The 22,420-nt window shown below is 51.5% G+C and overlaps 1 protein-coding gene across 9 annotated transcripts in view; it reads left to right on the top strand.

Moving 5' to 3' along the window:
* The first annotated feature begins 2,765 nt into the window (after positions 1-2,765).
* LOC140404459 (zinc finger protein 609-like) overlaps positions 2,766-22,420 on the top strand; it is a 244,241-nt gene continuing 224,586 nt past the window's right edge. For 8 of the 9 annotated variants that reach the window (XM_072493031.1, XM_072493033.1, XM_072493028.1 and 5 more), the window contains exon 1: positions 2,766-3,057. The gene's annotated coding sequence lies outside the window, so the exon portion shown is untranslated. Of the gene's footprint in view, positions 3,058-10,636; positions 11,148-22,420 lie in introns of those variants that run through there. The other variant, XM_072493025.1, reaches the window with a different exon arrangement.

Here is a 22,420-nt window from a genome sequence, read left to right as displayed (position 1 = left end):
CAGGATTTCTGACTCCGCTCCAGGATTTGTGACTCCACTCTGTGTTTTCCCACCATGTTATATTTCTGACTCCACTTTGGAATCTTTGACGTTGCTCTGGGTTGCCTCTGCTTCCCTCTGGGATTCTGAGCCCCTCTGGGATTTCTAACTGCACGCCAGGTGTTCCTACAACACTACAGGATTGCTGATGCTGCCCTGGATTTTCTACATTCCACATTGCATTTTCCTTACTCTGCATATTCTGTTCCAGGTTTTATGACTCTACCTCGGGTATCCACATCCTGATCTGGGTCTTCCTCACTCCATCCTGGGTTCTCTGACTCCACTCGGGATTTTCCTCAATCCTCTCGGGATTTTCCGACTCCGCTTCTGGTTTTTCTGCAAATTCTCTGAATCCGTTCTTGGTTTTCCTTGCTCTGTTCTGGGCCGTCTCACTCTGCTTTGATTTTCCTCACTCCATGCTGGGCTTTGTGGCTCTGCTCTGGGTTTTCCTGAGTCCCCTCCGCATTTTCGAATTCCATTCCTGGTTTTCTTTACTTTGCTCTGAGTCTTTCGCACTCCAGTTCAGATTCTGGGCTTTTTGCTCTCTGCTCTGGATTGTCCACTTTATACTCCAGGTTTTTTGACTCCACTCTAGGTTTTCCTCATTCTCCTCTTGGTTTCCTTCACTCCAACTGCCCCCTGGGTTTCCTTGAATCTGGCACTTTACTTTGGGTTTTTTTTCTTACTCGGCTCCTGGTCTTACTCACCCCACTCCGGGCTTTCTTCACTGCACTCCGGGCTTTTCAAAATCTACTCTGGGTGTTTTTGACTCCGCTCCAGATTCCAGTCTGGGTTTCACAGATCCATTCCGATCTGGGTGCCTGATTCGACTCTGGGTTTTCCATACTCCACTTTGGGTTTCCTGATTCCGTTCCAGGTTTTCCTCGCCCCACTCTGGGTTTCAATCCTCCATTTCGGGTCTTCCACACTCCCCTCCGGATTTTCCAACTCCATCGGGTTATGCTCGCTCTGATCCGGGTTTTCTGACTCCTGTCCAGGTCTTCCATACGCTGCATTTTCCCCCACTCCACTCCGGGTTTGCTTGCTTACATCTGACATTCCTGACTGGTATTTGCTCACCCCACTCTGGGTATCCCTGATTCCATTCTGGGTTTTGCTCGCTCTGATCTGGGTTTCCTTACTCTACTCCCGGTCTTGCTCAATCCGATATGGGGTTTCTGACTCCACCATGGGTTTTTCTCACCCTGCTCTGGGTTTCCGGATCCCACTCCGGGTCGCCACCACTCTGCCCCGGGTTTTTGGACTCTACTCCATGTTCCGGACTCCACCCTGGGTTTTGCCGACTCCAATCTAGGCTCCACCCTGGGTTTTGCTGACTCCAGTCCGCGCTCCACCCCGTGTTTTGCAGATTCCAGTCTTTGATCAACCCCGGGTTTTGCTGACTCCAGGCCGGGCCCAGTATGGGTTCCACCCCGGGATTTGCTGACGCCTGTCCAGGCTCAGTCCGGGCTTTGTTAACTCCAGTTTGGACACCACCTTGAGTTTTGCTGACATCTGTCCTGGCTCCACCCCGGGTTTTGCTGAGTCCAGTCTGAGCTCAGTCTGGGTTCCATCCCGGGTTCTGCTGACTCCAGTTGGGGTTCCACCCCGGGTTCTGCTGACTCCAGTCCGGGCTCAGTCCAGGCTCCACCCGGGGTTTTGCAGACTCCAGTCCTGGCTCCACTCCGGGTATTGCTGACTCCAGTCCGGGCTCAGTCCAAGTTCCACCCTAGGTTTTACTGAGTCCGGACACCACCCCGCGTTTTGCTGACTCCAGTCTGGGCTCAGTTTGGGCTCCACCCCAGGTCGTTCTGACTCCAGTCCAGGATCCACCCCGGGTTTGGCCGACGCCAGTGCAGGCTCAGTCCGTGATCCACCCCGGGTTTTACCGATTCCAGTCCGGGCTCAATCCGGGCTCCACCCCGGGCTGTGCTGACTCTGCGGAGTCTGCACTTTCTCCCCGTGTCTGCGTGGGTTTCCTCCGGGTGCTCCGGTTTCCTCCCACAGTCCAAAGACGTGCAGGTTAGGTGCATTGGCCATGTTGAATTGCCCTTAGTGTCCAAAAAGGTTAGGAGGGGTTATTGGGTTACGGGGATAGGGTGGAAGTGAGGGATTAAGTGGGTCGGTGCAGACTTGATGAGCCGAATGGCCTTGTTCTGCACTGTATGTTCTATGTTCCACTCCGGATCCAGTCCTACCTGTGTCCGTGCCCCATTTCTGGTTTTGCCGACTCTGGTCTGGGATCCACCCCGGGTTTTGCCGACTCCAGTCCGGGCTCCACCTCGGGTTTTGCCGACCCCAGTCCGGGCTCCACCCCGGATTTTCCCGTTTCCAGTCTGGGCTCCACCCCGGGTTTTCCCGTTTCCAGTCCGGGCTCCACCCCGGGTTTTTCTGATTCCAGTCCGGGCTCCACCCCGGGTTTTTCTGATTCCAGTCCGGGCTCCACCCCGGGATTTTCCGATTCCAGTCCAGGCTCCACCCCGGGTCTTTGCGATTCTAGTCCGGGCTCGGACTGGGCTCCACCCCGGGTTGTCCTGATTCCAGTCCGGGCTCCACCCCGGGATTTCCCGATTCCAGTCCGCGCTCCACCCCGGGTTTTTGCGATTCCAGTCCGGGCTCCACCCCGGGTTTTTGCGATTCCAGTCCGCGCTCCACCCCGGGTCTTTGCGACTCCAGTCCGGGCTCGGACTGGGCTCCACCCCGGGCTTTCCCGGCCGCTCCGCCAGTCCCTCCGCCTCGGGGAAGCCGCTCGGATCGGGCCAGAGGGAGAGTCGCTGCGGCCGGAGAATCGGGAGCCCGAGTGCGGCCCCCCCTCCTGAAGCGGCTCCGCAGCCTCGGCCTCCAGTCCCCCCTCCGCCGTGTCGGAGCCGAGCCCCGGAGCCGGGCGGCTGCCGATGGCCGCGATCCGGTGAGAGCGGGGCCGCCGCTCGGGGAAGCGGCCGGGGGGGAGGAGGAGGCCCCGGAGCCGGGACCTCGCCTCAGCCTCAGCCCCGGAGCCCGGCTGCCGTCCACCGGGTAAGTGAGCGCGGCCGCGGGCCGGCAGCGGAGGGCAGAGCGGAGCCCGGGCCCGGGGCGGCCAAATCTCTTTGTTCACCGCCGGGCCCGGGCACCGAGCCGGGGGCTGGATTTGAGCTGGCCCCCGGCAACGGGGTGAGGAGGGCGGCGGGGGGCCCGGGGTTTCTGCCGGTGACAGAGGGAGGGGGAAACGCCCCACTGCCGTCCCCGAGGGCCGGCTGGGCGGCTGCCGGCACATGGGACTGAGGGGGGACCCAGGGCCACCCCCCCCCCCCAACCTCACTCACCCCCCCCCCCAACCTCACTCTACCCCCCCAAACCTCACCCCCCCCCCCCCACCTCACCCCCCCCAAACCTCACTCACCCCCCCAAAAAACCTCTGACCCCTCAACACCCCCCCCCGCCCCCAAACCTCTCCCCCCCCCCCCCAAACCACCCCCCCCCCCAAAAACCTCTCTCCCCCCCACACCTCACCTCTACACACCACTCTCCCCCCCCCCCCCCCCCCATCATTGACAACCTCACCCCCTTCCTCAACCCAATCTCAGTCACAATGGGTTTGCTTCTCCTACCCTTGGGTTGCTGGGTGAAAACTTGGCCCGAGTGAGGAGACCGCAGGCTCAGACCCCACTCACTTGTCCGAGTGAGGAGACCGCAGGCTCAGACCCCACTCACTTGTCCGAGTGAGGAGACGGCAGGCTCAGACCCCACTCACTTGTCCGAGTGAGGAGACCGCAGGCTCAGACCCCACTCACTTGTCCGAGTGAGGAGACCGCAGGCTCAGACCCCACTCACTTGTCGGAGTGAGGAGACCGCAGGCTCAGACCCCACTCACTTGTCCGAGTGAGGAGACCGCAGGCTCAGACCCCACTCACTTGTCCGAGTGAGGAGACCGCAGGCTCAGACCCCACTCACTTGTCCGAGTGAGGAGACCGCAGGCTCAGACCCCACTCACTTGTCCGAGTGAGGAGACTGCAGGCTCAGACCCCACTCACTTGTCCGAGTGAGGAGACCGCAGGCTCAGACCCCACTCACTTGTCCGAGTGAGGAGACGGCAGGCTCAGACCCCACTCACTTGTCCGAGTGAGGAGACCGCAGGCTCAGACCCCACTCACTTGTCCGAGTGAGGAGACCGCAGGCTCAGACCCCACTCACTTGTCCGAGTGAGGAGATCGCAGGCTCAGACCCCACTCACTTGTCCGAGTGAGGAGACCGCAGGCTCAGACCCCACTCACTTGTCCGAGTGAGGAGACCGCAGGCTCAGACCCCACTCACTTGTCCGAGTGAGGAGACGGCAGGCTCAGACCCCACTCACTTGTCCGAGTGAGGAGACCGCAGGCTCAGACCCCATTCACTTGTCCGAGTGAGGAGACCGCAGGCTCAGACCCCACTCACTTGTCCGAGTGAGGAGACCGCAGGCTCAGACCCCACTCACTTGTCCGAGTGAGGAGACCGCAGGCTCAGACCCCACTCACTTGTCCGAGTGAGGAGACCGCAGGCTCAGACCCCACTCACTTGTCCGAGTGAGGAGACCGCAGGCTCAGACCCCACTCACTTGTCCGAGTGAGGAGACCGCAGGCTCAGACCCCACTCACTTGTCCGAGTGAGGAGACCGCAGGCTCAGACCCCACTCACTTGTCCGAGTGAGGAGACCGCAGGCTCAGACCCCACTCACTTGTCCGAGTGAGGAGACCGCAGGCTCAGACCCCACTCACTTGTCGGAGTGAGGAGACCGCAGGCTCAGACCCCACTCACTTGTCCGAGTGAGGAGACCGCAGGCTCAGACCCCACTCACTTGTCCGAGTGAGGAGACCGCAGGCTCAGACCCCACTCACTTGTCCGAGTGAGGAGACCGCAGGCTCAGACCCCACTCACTTGTCCGAGTGAGAAGACCGCAGGCTCAGACCCCACTCACTTGTCCGAGTGTGGAGATCGCAGGCTCAGACCCCACTCACTTGTCCGAGTGAGGAGATCGCAGGCTCAGACCCCACTCACTTGTCCGAGTGAGGAGATCGCAGGCTCAGACCCCAGTTGAGCACTTGTCTTTGGTTGGGGGGGTCGGGGGGCGGGAGAAGAAGAAAGGGTCCCGCAGAACCACAGATTAATATTTTTTTCCCCCTCCGCACCCAGCCGTCATATTTTAAACTGATCCAGAACTCGGATTGACGATTGAGTTTAAACACACTGCACCAGAGGTCATGTTACGCATTCTGGGTGGTGAGAATGTGGGAACGTTCTTAGTTCTGCCAATATCCTCTCTCTCTCCCCCTCCCCCAAGCATAGGTATAAATGGCACTGACAACTGTCGGCCTTGGCTCAGTGATTGACAGCCCTGTCTCTCACCTCTGGTCAGATCATGGGTTCATTTCCCACTCCAGGAACTTGAGCACACAATCCAGTGCGGTGCCAGCAGATGAGGTCTTAACTCAAAGTCCTGTCGGGTGAACCTTTTAGTTCGAATCGCAGAAGGGTCCCCCCTTGTGTCCTAGAATATAGAACATTACAGCGCAGTACAGGCCCTTCGGCCCTCGATGTTGCGCCGACCTGTGAAACCACTCTAAAGCCCATCTACACTATTCCCTTATCGTCCAGATGTCTATCCAATGACCATTTGCCTGGCCAAACTTCACCCACAACCTAAAAATCCAGACGATGCGGTGGTCATTTATTTCACTCTTGTTTGTGAGAGCTTGGCGTGTGAAATTTAGTCGCTGCATTTCTTGTGTTCTGCATCCTGCATTCCAAAAGTATTCATTTTGCTGTGCAGTGCCTTGTGGTCTGATTGTTTCTTCAGATGCACGAGGGACAGTGAACAGTATCTTGCTTTGCATGCTGGATTGGTGCCATTTGAAGCGTGTTTATTGGATGTTTATGAGTTCAGGTATCCGTTGCTGCAAAATGTCTCGGCAGCAAGTTGAAGTGAGAGGATTTTCCCCAGATGGTGTGAGGTCGGCTTCAGTCACGCAGGAACTGAGCCATGTCCCCAACCTGTCCACTGGACAACTGTGCTGTGTGAGTCAGCCTGAGCATTCTCTATTTGCTCGGTGGGGTGTATCTCGATTAATTTGAAAGCTTCTCTAACTGGCAGCAGTCCTTGGAGCGCATGCCAGCGATCTGGATATTGTGCCATTGATCAACACTCAGACTTGAGGAATGTTTGATGATAACCCTGTGCACAAAATGGCCAGTTATTTTAAGTATTTGGGTAATTCACACATAAAGCGAGAGTTGTGTTTTGGTTTGGCCCCGTGATCATATCGTGTTGCCTGTGACTGATGTTTTTCCAAAGTTTACTGATGGTATTTTGTTCAGTTGGTAACCTTGCTTTGATCGTCAGGGTCATTAATCCTTCATCATTGGTGTCCTTGCATCAAAATGTGTGAAGTGTGTTGGCTGATCTCTCTGTAGGGCAGGTTTTCCTGCGCGTGTGTATGCCGCTGATTTCAGAGGAATCACTTTAGCTCAGTTAGCTGGACAGCTGGTTCGTGATGCAGAGCGAGGCCAGCAGCGTGAGTTCAATTCCCGTACCGGCTGAGGTTATCCATGAAGGCACCGTCTTTTCTACCTTGCCCCTCACCTGAGATATGCTGATTCTCAGGTTGAAGGCGGCACAGTGGTTAGCACTGCTGCCTCACAGCACCAGAGACCCAGGTTCAATTCCCGGCTGGGTCACTGTCTATGTGGAGTTTGCACTTTCTCCCCGTGTCTGCGTGGGTTTCCTCCGGGTGCTCCGGTTTCCTCCCACAATCCAAAGATGTGCAGGTGAGGTGAGCTTGCGGGGTACGGCAGTGGAATGGGCCTAGATAGGGTGCTCTTTTAGAGTGTCTGTGCAGACTGCCCCCCTTCTGCACTGTAGGGATTCTATGTCAATGACTTTCCCTTCAGAATCTACGAGTGCTGTGTATGGTTGTTTCTTTCAAATACAGATAGAATGAACGGGATGATGACTGTAATCGTGTTCACATGTTAAAGGTTAGAAGCTAGAGGGGATGTCACAGCGGTGCAGTGGTTAGCACAGCTGCCTCACGCTGCCGAGGACCCGGCTTCGATCCCGGCCCCGGGTCACTGTCCGTGTGGAGTTTGCACATTCTCCCCGTGTCTCACCCCCACAATCCAAAGATGTGCAGGGTATGGTGGATTGGCCACGTTAAATTGCCCCTTATCTGGAAAGAAGATAAATGAATTTATAACTTAAAAAAAGGTTAGAAGCTGGAGAAGATGATCTCAGATGGCGAGCATTATCTCGTGTTCTGCCCTCGTTGCATGATGATTGTTAGAAAATATTTGCTGAATTGTACTTAACCCTGTTGGGTTCTTTTTTCTCATTTTGTTATTGATATTTTATGAAAACCTTTAATAAAAATTATTTTATTTAAAAAAAGGTAAATATTTGCTGAATATTGAATAATAATTGTTTCGGTGCAAGCTTTCTCGGGTGTTGAGGGGGCGGTTTCTGGTCTTGGGGGCTTTAACGATGGAAGGAGGTATTTTGAAGTATAGGACGGCAGCAAAGATAAACAGCCAATGATTGAAGGTTAGGAAGCTGCTTGGATGGATTTGAGTGATGTGGAGAAAATGTGTCTTGAAAGGTTTTGAAGCCCTTTTAATACCTTCTGGACGAGATTGATATTTACTGATTTAACCGTTGTACCGTAAGAGGGCACTTGGGCTGGATGAGTTTAAGTTACTGATTGTAACGTTTGTCACCCCATTCAATAAGATCAAGGTTGACCTGATTGTGACCTCAACCCCACATTCCCGCCAGCCCCGAAAACCTTTCCCCCTCCCCTTTGCTTTTCACGAATCTATCGGCCTTTGCCGTAAAAATATTCCAAGCCTCTGATTCCACCACCTTTTGAGGAAGAGTCCCAAAGACTCGCGGCTATGAGAGAAAACAAATTCTCCTCATCTGTCTTCAAGGAGCGACCTCGTATTTTTCACGTGACCCTTCGTTCTAGATTCTCCCACAAGAAGAAACATCCTCTCCACATCCACCCTGTCAAAGCCCTGTGTTTCAATCAAGTTGTCTCTTACTCTTCTAAACTCCAGTAGAGACTAGCTGAGCCTGTACAACCTTTCCTGATAAGACAACCCGCCCACTCCAGATATTAATCTCGTAAACCTCTGAACAGCTTCCAACGTGTTGACATCTTTCCTTAACTAAGGAGACCAATACTCCAGATGTGGTCTCACTAATGCTCTGTGCAACTGAAGCAAAGCCTCCCGACTTTTGTAATCAATTCCCCCCTCACAGTAAACAATGACATTTGTCTTGGCTTTCCTGATTACTTGCTGTACCTGTGTACTAACCTTTCGCAACTCATGTGTTAGGATACCCAGAACCCTTTGCATCTCAGAGCTCTGCAATCTCACACCACTTTTATTCTTCCTGCCAAAATGGACAAGTTCACATCTTCCTATATTCTCCATTTGCCAGATCTTTGCTCACTCATTCAGCCGATCTATATCCTTTTATCCTCTACACATACAGAATCCTCAGGAGCATTGACATACAGAGGGATCTGGGCGTTCAGGTCCATAGTTCAATGCAAGTGGCAGTGCAGGAGGACAAGGTGATTAGGAAGGCATACGCATGCTTGCCTTCATTGGCAAGTTCGCATGACATGTTACTTTAGTTAGGTCACATTTGGACTATTGCATGCAGTTCTGGTCTCCACACTACCAGAAGGACGTGGATGCTTTGGAGAGAGTGCAAAGGTTTACAAGGATATTACTTGGCCTGGAGGGAGTTAGCTTTGAGACAAGGTTGAAATGACGGAGGCTGAGGGGAGACCTGATTAAGGTCTAGAAAATTGAGTGGTATAAATAGTCAGAAGCTTTTCCCCAGGACAGAAGACTCAATTACAAGAGAGGCAGGGTGGCACAGTGGTTAGCACTGCTGCCTCATGGCACTGAGGACCCGTGATGCATCCCGGCCACAGATCACTGTCCTTGTGGAGTTTGCACATTCTCCCCGTGTCAGAGTGGGTCTCACCCCCACAACCCAAAGATGTGCAAGGTACACGTATTGGCCACTCTTTTGAGCTTGGAAAAAAAATAATTGGGTACTCTAAATTTATTAAAGTAAAATTACAAGGAGGCAAAGGTGAGAAGGGAAAGGTTTGCAGGGAATGTTTTTCACGCAGAGCGTGGTGGTTGCCTGGAATGCGTTGCCAGTGGAGGCAGGCATGATAGCAACGTTTAAGATGTATCTTGGTTGACACATGCACGGGTGGGGAATGGAGGGTTGGAGATTGTTTGGGCAATAAGTAGGTCTAAATAAGGAACTCTGATCGGTGCAGGCTTGGTGGGCTGAAGATCCTTTTTCTGTGCTGTATTCTTTGTGCATCTTTATTTCTTACCTATCTTTGTGTCAACAGCAAATTTAGCAACCATCCCTTCCTCGGAGGCATTTGTATAAACTTAACAAAGTTGAGGGACCTAGCACTGATCCCTTGGCACACCACTCGTTACATCCTGACAACCCGAAAATGAGCCATTTATGATAAACCTCTGCTTCTGGCTGGCCAGTCAATCTTCTATCCCATGCCAATCTGTCACCCTCCTACACCAAGAGCTTGTATTTTTCACAATAATCTTTAATGTGGCATCTTATCAAATGCCTTCTGGAAATCTAAATGCAGTACACCTACCGGTTCCCCTTTATCCACAGAAACGTTACTTCTTCAAAGAACTCAAATAAATTGGTCAAGTATGGTTTGCATTTCACAAAACCAGACTTGCCACCCACATTCTATGCATATTCTTTAAGTTTGATACTGTCTTTAACTTTTTTAGTTAATCATTGTTGAAAATTTTCTTTTTCATTGGAATGTATGTGTATTCTGTAATATCTCCTCCAATGTCTGTCACTGCACCTCCATTGACCTTTCCCGTAACCTAATTTGCCAGTTCACTTTATCTAGCTCTTCTTTCTTGCCCTCCCTCGTTGCCGGTGGAGCCTCTCATCTCTCCCTCAAACTGAATGTAAAATTCAATCATATTATGATCACTGCTGCCTAGCGGCATCTTCACTATGGATTCATTAATGAGATGAGTTAATTGACATGGATGAAGAGGGATCAGCTACAGAATGGAATGGTGCGAGAGGAAACTAGATTGCCTGAGCCTGGATTTGATGAAAGGCCATCTAATCATTGTTACTATTAACCAGAGGGTTTGAAAATGTCAAGGCCATGAAAAATAAGTCACAGAGACATTTTATGTTAACCCCAAAGCTACATAATATCAGCACGAGGATGGCTACAGAATGGACATGCTCAAAACAGTGCAACTGGTCATGGATAAAGCAAAAACTTTCAGAATTCTAACTTGAGACACGTAATGGTAACCGGGAACGAAAGAGAAAATGCTGGAGAATCTCAGCAAGCCTGGCAGCATCTGTAGGGAGAGAAAAGCGCTACCGTTTCGAGTCCGATGACTCTTTGTCAAAGCTAACATTAGCTCTTTTCTCTCCCTACAGATGCTGCCAGACTTGCTGAGATTTTCCAGCATTTTCTCTTTCGCTTCAGATTCCAGCATCCGCAGTAATTTGCTTTTATCTAATGGTAACCGGGTGATATCATAGAATTCCGACAGTGGCAGAAGGAGGCCATTCGGCCCGTCAAGTCTGCGTCGACCCTCTGAAAGAGCACCCTACCAAGCCCACTTCCCGTAACCCCGCCTAACCTGCACATCTTTGGACACGAAGGGGCAATTTTGCATGGCCAATCCATCTTTGGACTGTGGGAGGAAACCGGAGCGCCCGGAGGAAACCCACGCAGACACGGGGAGAACGTGCAGACTCCGCACAGACAGTGACCCAAGGCCGCAATTGAACCTGGGTCCTTGGCACTGTGAGGCAGCAGTGCTGACCACTGTGCCACCGTCGAGGGGTTAAGACAGATAGAGAGCGGAACAAGTTTGGAGTCAGGTTCTTGGCCACAATGGATTAGCTGACAACGAGGCTGGAGAAGCTGTCTGGAAATTAGAGAGTATTGGACCCAAAAGATCTGGTCGGGATAAATGTGGTGATCACATCAGTCAAGTGGAGGAAAGAGCAGAACGAACGGAGAAAATGATCCAAGCAGGTGAATTTGGAGAAACTAATTGGATGAGAGAAAGGGCAAAATGGAGATTTGCCAAAGATTCTGAAAGATTGGTGAGGGAGCAGGAGAATGAGAGCTACAAGTTTCTTTCCTGCTGAATGAATTCGATGGATTTCCAAACGGCGAAGGCTGATATAAGGGTGTCCCACTGTGCCGGATTGAGACAAACATAAGGTGCAAAAGGAAGAATTGTCTTTCGAAGAGGCTGCAGGATTCAAGGATAAACCCCCCCATGCCAGAACAGAGCGTAGAAGGGAGACATGGTGCCAGAACAGAGCGTAGAAGGGAGACATGGTGCCAGAACAGAGCGTAGAAGGGAGACATGGTGCCAGAACAGAGCGTAGAAGGGAGATATGGTGCCAGAACAGAGCGTAGAAGGGAGACATGGTGCCAGAACAGAGGGCAGAAGGGAGACATGGTGCCAGAACAGAGCGTAGAAGGGAGACATGGTGCCAGAACAGAGGGTTGAAGGGCAATATGGTGCCAAATCTGGGGGGGTTAAAGGGTGATGCAATGCTAGGTTGGGGGCCTGTGGGCGATACAATGCCAGGTCTGCAGCTTGGTGAGAGATACAGCATTAGCCAAGCTGGTGAGGATAGTCAGCTGAATGTTTTCAAGTTTGCTGGCTGCAACAAGATTTAAAATCCAACCTGTGCACTAAATAGGTAGCTTTGGCAGTGTGGGGTTGGTGCAGTTTATTGTGCTGATCTGTCAAAAGCCCCCCTCCTGTAGTAGCTTGTGTTGGAGTTGTGCAGTTAACAATGATTTGAAATGAATTGCCATCTATTTTGTCTCCAGTGAATGTCAAAATACTACACTTCCTGACCAGAGTACCCCTCACGAAGCCAATATTTAAAAATACAAATTTATCGTCTTTCCTAACTGGGAAGAGTTTGCCAGGACCCTGTTTCCCTGGATGGAAAGGAAATTCACCTGTACGTCATCCCGGATCTGTCCCCCTGAGTATTTGTGCGGACGGAGGAGGGATCAGAGTCGATTCGGATACTAATTCAGGTGCAGTTTGAAAATTCCGAGCTTTGATATTCCAACCAGCTTAAATTGAAGGTTTGGTCCTGGCCCAGGTTCGAGTTTTGGTCACTTTTGAATGTTCCAATCATGTTAGATAGTCAAGATTCCCCACTTGGTGCATTCATTCCCTGCGTGGGCGTTTTCTGGATGAGCGAACTACCACCGTCTATCTTCCGTTAGCCAGGCCGAGATAAGTTCAACACGTTTATCATGGTATTTTTCACAGATGGGGAGTACTTTATATAAACGATTCCCCAATGATACTTTGCCTATTAAATGTATGATTTTTGTTACATGTGGCAATGCAGCGCTCTTCCATTTCTGAATCTTTTCCAGCCCGCAATCACCTCTGATTGTTGAACCCCTTCAAGTCTGGACCTCTTGTCCATCCCTGATTCCCTTCGCTTTACCATTGGGGCCGTGCCTTCAGTTGCCTGGTCTCAAATCCTCTCCCTATACCCCCTCGGTCTCCCAATCTCTCTCTTTGCTCAAGGCTCTTCTTCAATCTTACCTCTTTGCCCAAGCTTTTGATTATCTGTCCTAATGTCGTCTTGTGTGTTTCAGTGTGAGGTTTTGTTCAATATCTATCGTGCCGATGAAGCAAATTGAGAGTTTTCACCACATTAAAGATGCAAGTTATTGATTGATTTTATTTTTTTCTTCTATTCTCTGCTTTCCTTCCGTTTCATGGCTCAGGGTTTGTGTGGGCGCAGGGAGGTGAGAATCCGTGGATCTGCCTGTGGGTGAATACTGGGCCCCTGGTGACACGGCTGAAATTTGGGACCGTGTTTAGGATATTGCGATGCCAGGGAGGTGGTTGTCCAGTTTGCCGTAAAGCTCCGCTCTGCTTGTCAGCGGGTCCTGTACAGTACAGTCTGGGATCTTTTGTTCTGCAGATTCTGATCTTGCTAGCAGCAATGAAGGAAATGACCAGTAACCCGTTTTTTTATATAGTGGGCTGAAGGAGCATGGTAGGCCATTGGATCAGGAAGAACTCGTGCAACAGACTGTGCATATGTGATGTAATGCTTGTGTGCTGAAGTTAGTGGGGTTGCATTTTGGTGTGCTGATAGTGGCCTGGCGCTGGGGGGCCACTGGCCTGGCGTTGGGGGGCCACTGGCCTGGCGTTGGGGGGCCACTGGCCTGGCGTTGGGGGGCCACTGGCCTGGCGTTGGGGGGGCCACTGGCCTGGCGTTGGGGGGCCACTGGCCTGGCGTTGGGGGGGCCACTGGCCTGGCGTTGGGGGGCCACTGGCCTGGCGTTGGGGGGCCACTGGCCTGGCGTTGGGGGGCCACTGGCCTGGCGTTGGGGGACCACTGGCCTGGCGTTGGGGGACCACTGGCCTGGCGTTGGGGGGCCACTGGCCTGGCGTTGGGGGGCCACTGGCCTGGCGTTGGGGGGCCACTGGCCTGGCGTTGGGGGGCCACTGGCCTGGCGTTGGGGGGCCACTGGCCTGGCGTTGGGGGGCCACTGGCCTGGCGTTGGGGGGGCCACTGGCCTGGCGTTGGGGGGCCACTGGCCTGGCGTTGGGGGGCCACTGGCCTGGCGTTGGGGGGCCACTGGCCTGGCGTTGGGGGGCCACTGGCCTGGCGTTGGGGGGCCACTGGCCTGGCGTTGGGGGACCACTGGCCTGGCGTTGGGGGACCACTGGCCTGGCGTTGGGGGGCCACTGGCCTGGCGTTGGGGGGCCACTGGCCTGGCGTTGGGGGGCCACTGGCCTGGCGTTGGGGGGCCACTGGCCTGGCGTTGGGGGGCCACTGGCCTGGCGTTGGGGGGCCACTGGCCTGGCGTTGGGGGGCCACTGGCCTGGCGTTGGGGGGCCACTGGCCTGGCGTTGGGGGGCCACTGGCCTGGCGTTGGGGGGCCACTGGCCTGGCGTTGGGGGGCCACTGGCCTGGCGTTGGGGGGCCACTGGCCTGGCGTTGGGGGGCCACTGGCCTGGCGTTGGGGGGCCACTGGCCTGGCGTTGGGGGGCCACTGGCCTGGCGTTGGGGGGCCACTGGCCTGGCGTTGGGGGGCCACTGGCCTGGCGTTGGGGGGCCACTGGCCTGGCGTTGGGGGGCCACTGGCCTGGCGTTGGGGGGCCACTGGCCTGGCGTTGGGGGGCCACTGGCCTGGCGTTGGGGGGCCACTGGCCTGGCGTTGGGGGGCCACTGGCCTGGCGTTGGGGGGCCACTGGCCTGGCGTTGGGGGGCCACTGGCCTGGCGTTGGGGGGCCACTGGCCTGGCGTTGGGGGGCCACTGGCCTGGCGTTGGGGGGCCACTGGCCTGGCGTTGGGGGGCCACTGGCCTGGCGTTGGGGGGCCACTGGCCTGGCGTTGGGGCCATTAAGGCCCACCAGAAATGGGCAGTCCTGGCTACTGCTGTAACAAAATCTGCTCTTTGTCCCTTCAGCTGGCCTGTGGCTACAGAACTCCCCGGGCAACGGGAGCAGTGGCAGAAAAACAATCTGAACAGCAAATTCTCCCTCCCCCACACAACCCTCTGCCTCACCGTTTAAAGGCAAAGTCATTCTTCATGTGCGGGCTGGAGTTTGAGCGTCGCAAAGTGTTGTAGAGAGCATTCCCTCATGCTGAGAGTTGCGGTCCAGAGCAGATGTATTATTCTCTTCCGTGAAGCCTCCGAGATCCATATCTGTGTGGTTCCTGTGTTCCAGCCTCTGCTCTCCACTTACCTGATTAATGCTTCAGATTTTTGTCAGGCGCTGCCCTGCCAGCAGAATAAACAGGGAAGATACAGCGGCCTATTGAGCACAGCTGTCTGACAATTGAATGTGTGCTTTTTTTGTAAAAATGTGCACATCAGGTATTTAATCAAGAGGAATTGGTGTAAAAATGAGACTGCTAAGCTCTTTAACCTGTTGACCTTCAGGCTGTGCTCTGCTTTCCCATCGCCAGCTAGCTGGGGAAAAGAACGTGTCTTTTTCCAAACAGTATGTGAATGACTTTGTTCTTTTAGAAGATTGTAGTTTAGTCGGGCAGTATGGTCGGCACGGGCTTGGAGGGCCGAAGGGCCTGTTCCTGTGCTGTACATTTCTTTGTTCTTTGTTCTTTGAGTCTCGACTGAGGAGTCCCTGTGTGTTTGCGAAGCAATGCCTTCACTGGGGCAGAAGGTGCTGTCAGCCCCTGTGTGATTTGATCCATCTGCTACGCAGTGTTTGCAAGTCGTGCGGAAGGAGAGGAGAGATTCTCCGAGTGCTTCCTGAGCACCATATGGTCAGCATATTTGAAATGAAGAGTTCCCATGGAAATGGAGCATTATCTGTTTTGACTGTGTTGATTGCAGGTGTTTAACCTGCTGGTTGGCTAGAGATGGTGTTAGAAGAAGGTAAGGGACCTTGATATACCTTCTGGGGGAGGTCAGAATGATTGTCAGCATCAGATTTCTGTTAGTGGTTCAATTTCTGAAGTTTGGTCTCTTTTGTTTGAATGGGGGGGGGGGGGGGGGGATCTGAATAAAACATGTTTTCCATATTCATTTTCTTTTAGGAGCTGATGCTGTTTGTCTTGATTTTAAAACTGGGAGTGCCCTGGAGGCTATCACTTGCCTGGGAATGCCAGTACTCCCGGGGCTGGTTTAGCACAGTAGGCTAAACAGCTGTCTTGTAATGCAAAACAAGGCCAGCAGCGCGGGTTCAATTCCCGTACCAGCCTCCCCGAACAGGCGCCGGAATGTGGCGACTAGGGGCTTTTCGCAGTTACTTCATTGAAGCCTACTTGTGACAATAAGCGATTATTATTATTTCTCCCTCAGCGAATGATTTGAGATTCAGGTTGTCTAAAATCTGTCCGAGTTACCCATGTATTATATACCGAGCAGGCACTTCTTGTCCACAAACCTACTTTCCCATCATGAATGTTGTGTTACAATTTCCCGTTTTAAATTGCTGTATTAAACTGAGACTCTCATCAACCTATTTTTTAACAATTCCAATTAAGGGGCAATTTAGCGTGGTCAATCCACCTACCATGTACATTTTTGGGTTGGTGGGGGGGGAGGAGACCTACGCAGCCACAGGGAGAATGTGTAAACACCGCATGGACAGTGACCCGGGGCCAGGATTGAATCCGGGTCCTCGGCACTGTGAGGCAGCAGTGCTAACTACTGCGCCACCGTGCTGCCTCCATCGACCTCTTGGGGAAATGTAAAAGATCCCTTGGGGCTACTTTGAGCAGGAGTGCTCTCCCCAATGTCTTGGCCAATCCTTCTGTCACTATCACTGTAGCACATGACCTGGCCTTTAACACATTGCTATTTGCGGGTGCTTGTTGTATACAGATTAACTGCAGTGTGTCCAACACTTCATAAGGATTTCATTACATGTGACACCTTGAACTTGGCCAAATGCCACAAATGAAAGTCTTTTTTTCTCTATTAATATTTCCCATTAAATATTTCTGTGTCAACAGTCGTTTTGCAGTAATAATAATATCTTCATTAATGTCACAAGAAGGCTTGTATTAACACTGCAATGAAGTTACTGTGAAAATCTCATAGTCTCCAGATTCTGGCACCTGTTTGGGTACACAGAGGGAGAATTCAGAATGTCCAATTCACCTGACAGCACGTCTTTCGGGACTTGTGAGAGGAAACCGGAGGAAACCCGCGCAGACACGCGGCGAACGTGCAGACTCCGCACAGACAGGGACCCAAGCCGGGAATTGAACCTGGGACCCTGGCGCTGTGAGGCAACAGTGCTAACCGCTGTTCTTGTCGGCCCTGCCTGTGATTACGAACTTAGTTTCTAAACTTTTCCAGCTCTTCCATTGTGTGCATGCACACGCGTTTATATTGATCAGCTGACCATGGATAATGCCTGGGGCAATTTCTTTAAAAGCAATTTTTAGCAGTTAGTGAGCATGCAAAGTTCAAATGGCACTCCACGTAACCTCTGCTCCACTTCAGTGCACTATGAATGGTAGCTTTGCCCAAAAATCTTCCTTGTTGAAGTCTCAGTGCTAATTGCAGATAAATATAATCCGCTTCCAGGTCTCCTTGTCGCAGCCGCTCAACCCATCATCTCCTCATTCATTAGTAACATCTCTTTGTGATGCCAGTTTCTCTGCTGTGGTGTCTGGATGTTCGATTTGCACCCATGTCTTGCAGTGAGATTTGGCTGTTTTGTGTTCGATGTGTGCTTAGCATTACCTGAGGGGAGAGTATGGTTGGATGAAGATTGTATGTAGACATGAGGTAAGATTTGAAATGCAGTAACATAAAGAAAGGTTTGCTCCTGTGGCATTCTGTGATTTTGTTTTATTCCCGTTGGTGGTGTAATGACATTATTGGCATAAAATTGATGATTTTGCTCTCAAATGTTCCCGAAAGACGAGGTTAGCTCCTGGGGCAGAGTAGTATTTTCTCAATGTCCTCTTAACTCACTCGGCTCTTTCTGCTCCCGCTCTCACTATGTCCAACGGGTTAAAGTATCTTTCTGTGCAGAGTTCTGCTCTATAAAGGAAATTGAGCGATCCCGGCCCTGGGCCACTGTCCGTGTGGAGTTTGCACATTCTCCCCATGTGGGTTTCACCCCTATAACCCAAAGATGTGCAGGGTAGGTGAATTGGCCAGGCTAAATTGTCCCTTAATTGGAAAATTGAAATGAAAAGAAAATGGAAATCGAGACAGTGGGAAAGGTGCGAAAACGGTTTAACAAACGATTTAACGTGGATGGCACAAGAAGTCAAGAGCTTTTACCCACCAGTAAAGATTGAACAGACTAATGGTGCCTTTTCCAGTACAAAACGGAGGTTGTGACCTGATTGAGGCCTTGAAGGGTATAGAATGGCTCGACCGGGTTGAGGATTTGTGGAGGAGGCAAAAACTAATAGCGTTCAATATAAGATAGCCCTAATAAATCGAACAGGAAATTCAGGAGAAACTAGAGATTGGTGGTGGTTGGAATTGTGTAGACGCGTTTAACAGAAAACTTGCAAAAGAGGCGGCACGGTAGCATAGTGGTTAGCCCTGACTCTTCACAGCTCCAGGGTCCCAGGTCCGATTCCTGACTTGGGCCACTGTCTGTGTCGGAGTCTGCACGTTCTCCCCATGTCTGCGTGGGTTTCCTTCGGGTGCTCCGGTTTCCTCCCACAGTCCAAAGATGTGCAGGTTAGGTGGATTGGCCATGCTAAATTGCCCCTTAGTATCCAAAAGGGTTGGGTGGCGTTGCTGGGTTGAGTGGTTGGCTTAAGTGGGATGCTCTTTCCAAGGGCAGGTGCAGACTCGATGGGCCGAATGGCCTCCTTCTGCACTGTGATAAGAAAGGACTAGTTGTAGAAAACCAAATACTGCGAATGCTGGCAATCTGAACTAAAAATAGAAAATGCTGGATAAACTTGCAGCATCTGTGGAGCGAGAAACCGAGTTAATGTTTCGGATCTAAACGTCTGTCTACAGGAATAGTGGAATCCTGATGGGGTTAGATAAAGGAGCATGATGTAGTTGGGCTGAATGGCCTGATTCTACGGGATTGCTCTTGGCAGGAAGGTTGTAACTAAGAGGATCTTTGTTGCAGATCAGCAGTGTTTGGCTGGCGCCTTTAATTCTGGGCCAGGCTCTGTTCTGGCATTTAACATGCGCCTAGTCAGCCCAGTTTGTTACAGACTTAAACTTCTGGAGGAGACTGATCTTATAAATATTTATTTCAGTTGCTTTTTGGCTTCCCCGCTGAAATCATTTGCCTCCCTGCAGTCTCTCCTCTCTCTCTTTGAGAGGTTGGATATGCACCCTCTGTGTGCCTGCTGTTCCAGGAGCTGGGAAGTGTACAATAATGCAGTCTGAATGGGCTGTTCTCTCGGCAGAAACACCTACCTTCCTGATTTGGAAAAGTCGCCATGTGAGGATCTGTTGACATGCTATTGTCATTCTGTGTTACCGCGGCAAACTATATTTTGAAACCACTTGCTGCCTCGACATAACATTGTGTAGAATACTCCGAATCTGAACCAATCGATTTTCATTCTGCCCTAATTTAAAAAAAATTTTTTTTTTTTAGAGTACATCATTCTTTTTTCCCCCAATTAAGAGGCAATTTAGCGTGGCCAATTCACCGAGCCTGCACATCTTTGGGTTGTGGGGATGAGACAGCGGACAGTGACCCAAGGCTGGGATCGAACCCCGGTCCCCGGCGCCATGAGGCAGCATTGCTAACCACTGCCCCATCATGCCACCCTACCATGCTGCCCTAATTAATGGACAAATTGATTTGCCCAAGTTGCCTATCATTCAGGTTTCCAATTCTCAAATGATTATGTAAGTTTATTTTTGGTTTTGCCAACTCTGGGTGATCCTCTCACTTATCATCTGTTCACAGTAAGCGAACTGGATGGGATAGAGGCATTAAATTCAACCCCATCACCTGGTTGTGATGTCTCCTTTGCCTGCTGCTGTAAATTTGACAATGCGGATGGACAGTGGGCCTGAGGTTCAAACCGAGGGAGCCTTGGTGCATATTAACATGGTTTGCTGACTGAGTGATTGTTCTATAGCTGATTGCTTTCCAGCTGAGTAACTTAAAAACCCTTCATGTGGTTTTTAACTGGAGCGCAGCTACAATACCCACTCGTAACTATTGGCAATGATACCTGGACTGATCTTCAGGTAGACATGAATAATTTATGCATGTGTACACTGTAATTTTAGATGGAAATAAAAAAATGTACATCATTGCTGTTTCCTCATCGCGAGGTTTGAATTATCCAGATCAGATCACAAGATAATTACAGATAAAGAAAGTCATTTAGCCCACCTAGGTACATCTATCCAGAATGATCATCATTTCAACCGTCAGTTAGATTCCTTTTCTTTATCCTTCTGCATCGCTGACGCGTGTTTGTTGCCAGCCAACACTTGCCCTTGAACTGAATGGTTTGCTTGGCCACACCTGAGGGCAGTTCAGAGCCAACCACATTGGCTGGCACGGTGGTGCAGTGGTTGGCACTGCCGCCTCATGGCGCCGAGGACCGGGTTTGATCTCGGCCCCGGGTCACTGTCCGTGTGGAGTTTGCACATTCTCCCCGTGTCTGCGTGGGTCTCACCCCCACAACCCAAAGATGTGCAGGGTAGGTGATTTGGCCACGCTAAATTGCCCCCAACAAAAAAGAAAGAGTCAACCACATTGCTGTGGGTCTGGAGTCACCTGTAGGCCAGGAAAGGACGGCAGAGATCCTTCCATAAAGGAACATTTGTGGACCAGATGGGCTTGTACAGCAATCGAAGACAGTTTCTTGGTCACCATTATGATTATCGGTGGAATTTAAATTTCACTTGCTGCCGTGGTGGGATTTGAACCCGTGCCCACGAGGCATTAGCCTGGGCCTCTGCATTACTAGTCCATTGCCACTTACAAAGCTGTTCCCAGAATTGAGAGCGAATACTGAGCACATTGGGGTCCCTTATCACTGGGCAAGATAAGACGAAGAGGAAACCTAATAGATGTCTTTAAAATTTTGAAGGATGAGCCCACATGGAATGGTTGAGTCAAAGAGTGTTGACGTATTGAATGGTTGACTTGGTGCGCACAGGAGAGAGAGACGGGAATCGAGGGATGTGAGAGCGGAGTGGAAAGAGATTTGTGTGGAGTGTTACCGCCAGCATAGTTTAGTCGGGCTGAATGGCCTGCTGAATCTGTGTAGTTCTAAGTAATGGGTTTTGTTGTTTGCTGTTCAGCATTGGTTGGACATGCTGTATCTTAGTGGACTGTCAGCACTTCCCCTCTGCTCATTCTAATGCCTTTCCTGGAGTTTTTGTGGCCCATATTTCCTTCACCATGTGTGTGGATTTTACATTTGCCGTTATTGTATTTCACCTCTTTTTCTGCCTATTTGGATAGGGTAGCATGGTGGTGAACACTGTTGCTTCACAGTTCCAGGGTCCCAGGTTTGATTCCCAGCTTGGGTCACTGTCTGTACGGAGTCTGCACGTTCTCCCTGTGTCTGTGTGGGTTTCCCCCCTGTGCTCCGGTTTTCTCTCTCAAGTCCCGAAAGACGTGCTTGTCAGGTAAATTGGACATTCTGAATTTTTAGAGGGATATGGCACAAGGAAGTGCTGAGGGATTTGGCCATGGGTGCTATCATGACCGGTGCAGGCTTGGAGGGCCGAAGGGCCTGTTCCTTTGCTGTATTCTTTGAATTCTCCCTCTGTGGACCCAAACAGGCGCCAGAATGTGGCGACTGGGGGCTTTTCACAGTAACTTCATTGCAGTGTTAATGTAAGCCTGCTTGTGACACTAATAAAGATTATTATTAACCCCCCCCCCTCCATACAGAATGACTGCAAATCAAAAGGAGGCCACGCCTCATGTCCTGTCTGCCTCTGCCCTCTGAAGAAGCAGTTCAATCAGTTGCCTTTCCCCTGGAACCCTGCAATTGTTTTCCTTTTCTCATCATGATTCAGTTCCCTGTTGTCAGCCTCAGTTGACCCTGCCCTCACCACACACACACTTGACAGTGCATTCCAGAGCCTAACCACTCACTGTGTGGGAATGTTGTCATTGCTTCCTTTGCCAATTTCCGTAACTCTGCGCCCTCCGGGCCCCAATCCCCCCACTGCTGGGCACAGTTGCTCCCTATCTACCCTACCCAGGCCTCTCGTGATTTTGAACACGGCTATCAAATCTCCTCTCAACCTTTTCTCATGCAACCTGTCCACGGAGCTGAAATTCCTCACCCCGAACCATTTTCGTGCATCATTTCTGAGCCCTGTCTCAGGCCCTCACATCCTTCCTGAAGTATGGCACCCAGAACTGGACGCAATGCTCAATGCTGAATCAGTCTCTTTTAAATAAATCCGTGCTGAACCTGGTCTTTTAAATATAGCAGATTATAACCTTCATTGGCCTGGTAACCCTGCCAACAAATTGTGTCATCTTAGACTCGCTACAGTGCAGAAGGAGGCCATTCGACCCATTGAATCTCCTCCGACATTCTGAAAGAGCACCCTACCCAGACCCACTCCTTTCACCCTAACCCCGTAACCCCACCTAATCTGCACATCCCGGGACATTAAGGGGCAATTTTAGCATGGCCAATCCACCTAATCTGCGCCTCTTTGGATTGTGGGAGGAAACCGGAGCACCCGGAGAAAACCCACTGGAAGAACGTGCATACTCCACATTAAGTCACCCAAGGCCAGTCTCGAACCAGGGTCCCCGCGCTGTGAGGCACTATGGGTGCCTGTGCCTTTAGCTGCCGAGCTCCTAAACCTCCCCCCTCTGTCCCTGTCGTCTT

The sequence above is a fragment of the Scyliorhinus torazame genome, chromosome 30 (genome assembly GCF_047496885.1).
Source record: "Scyliorhinus torazame isolate Kashiwa2021f chromosome 30, sScyTor2.1, whole genome shotgun sequence".
Lineage (NCBI taxonomy): Eukaryota > Metazoa > Chordata > Chondrichthyes > Carcharhiniformes > Scyliorhinidae > Scyliorhinus > Scyliorhinus torazame.
The sequence above is the reverse complement of the archived record's forward strand: the minus strand, read 5'-3'. Positions and strand labels throughout refer to the sequence as shown.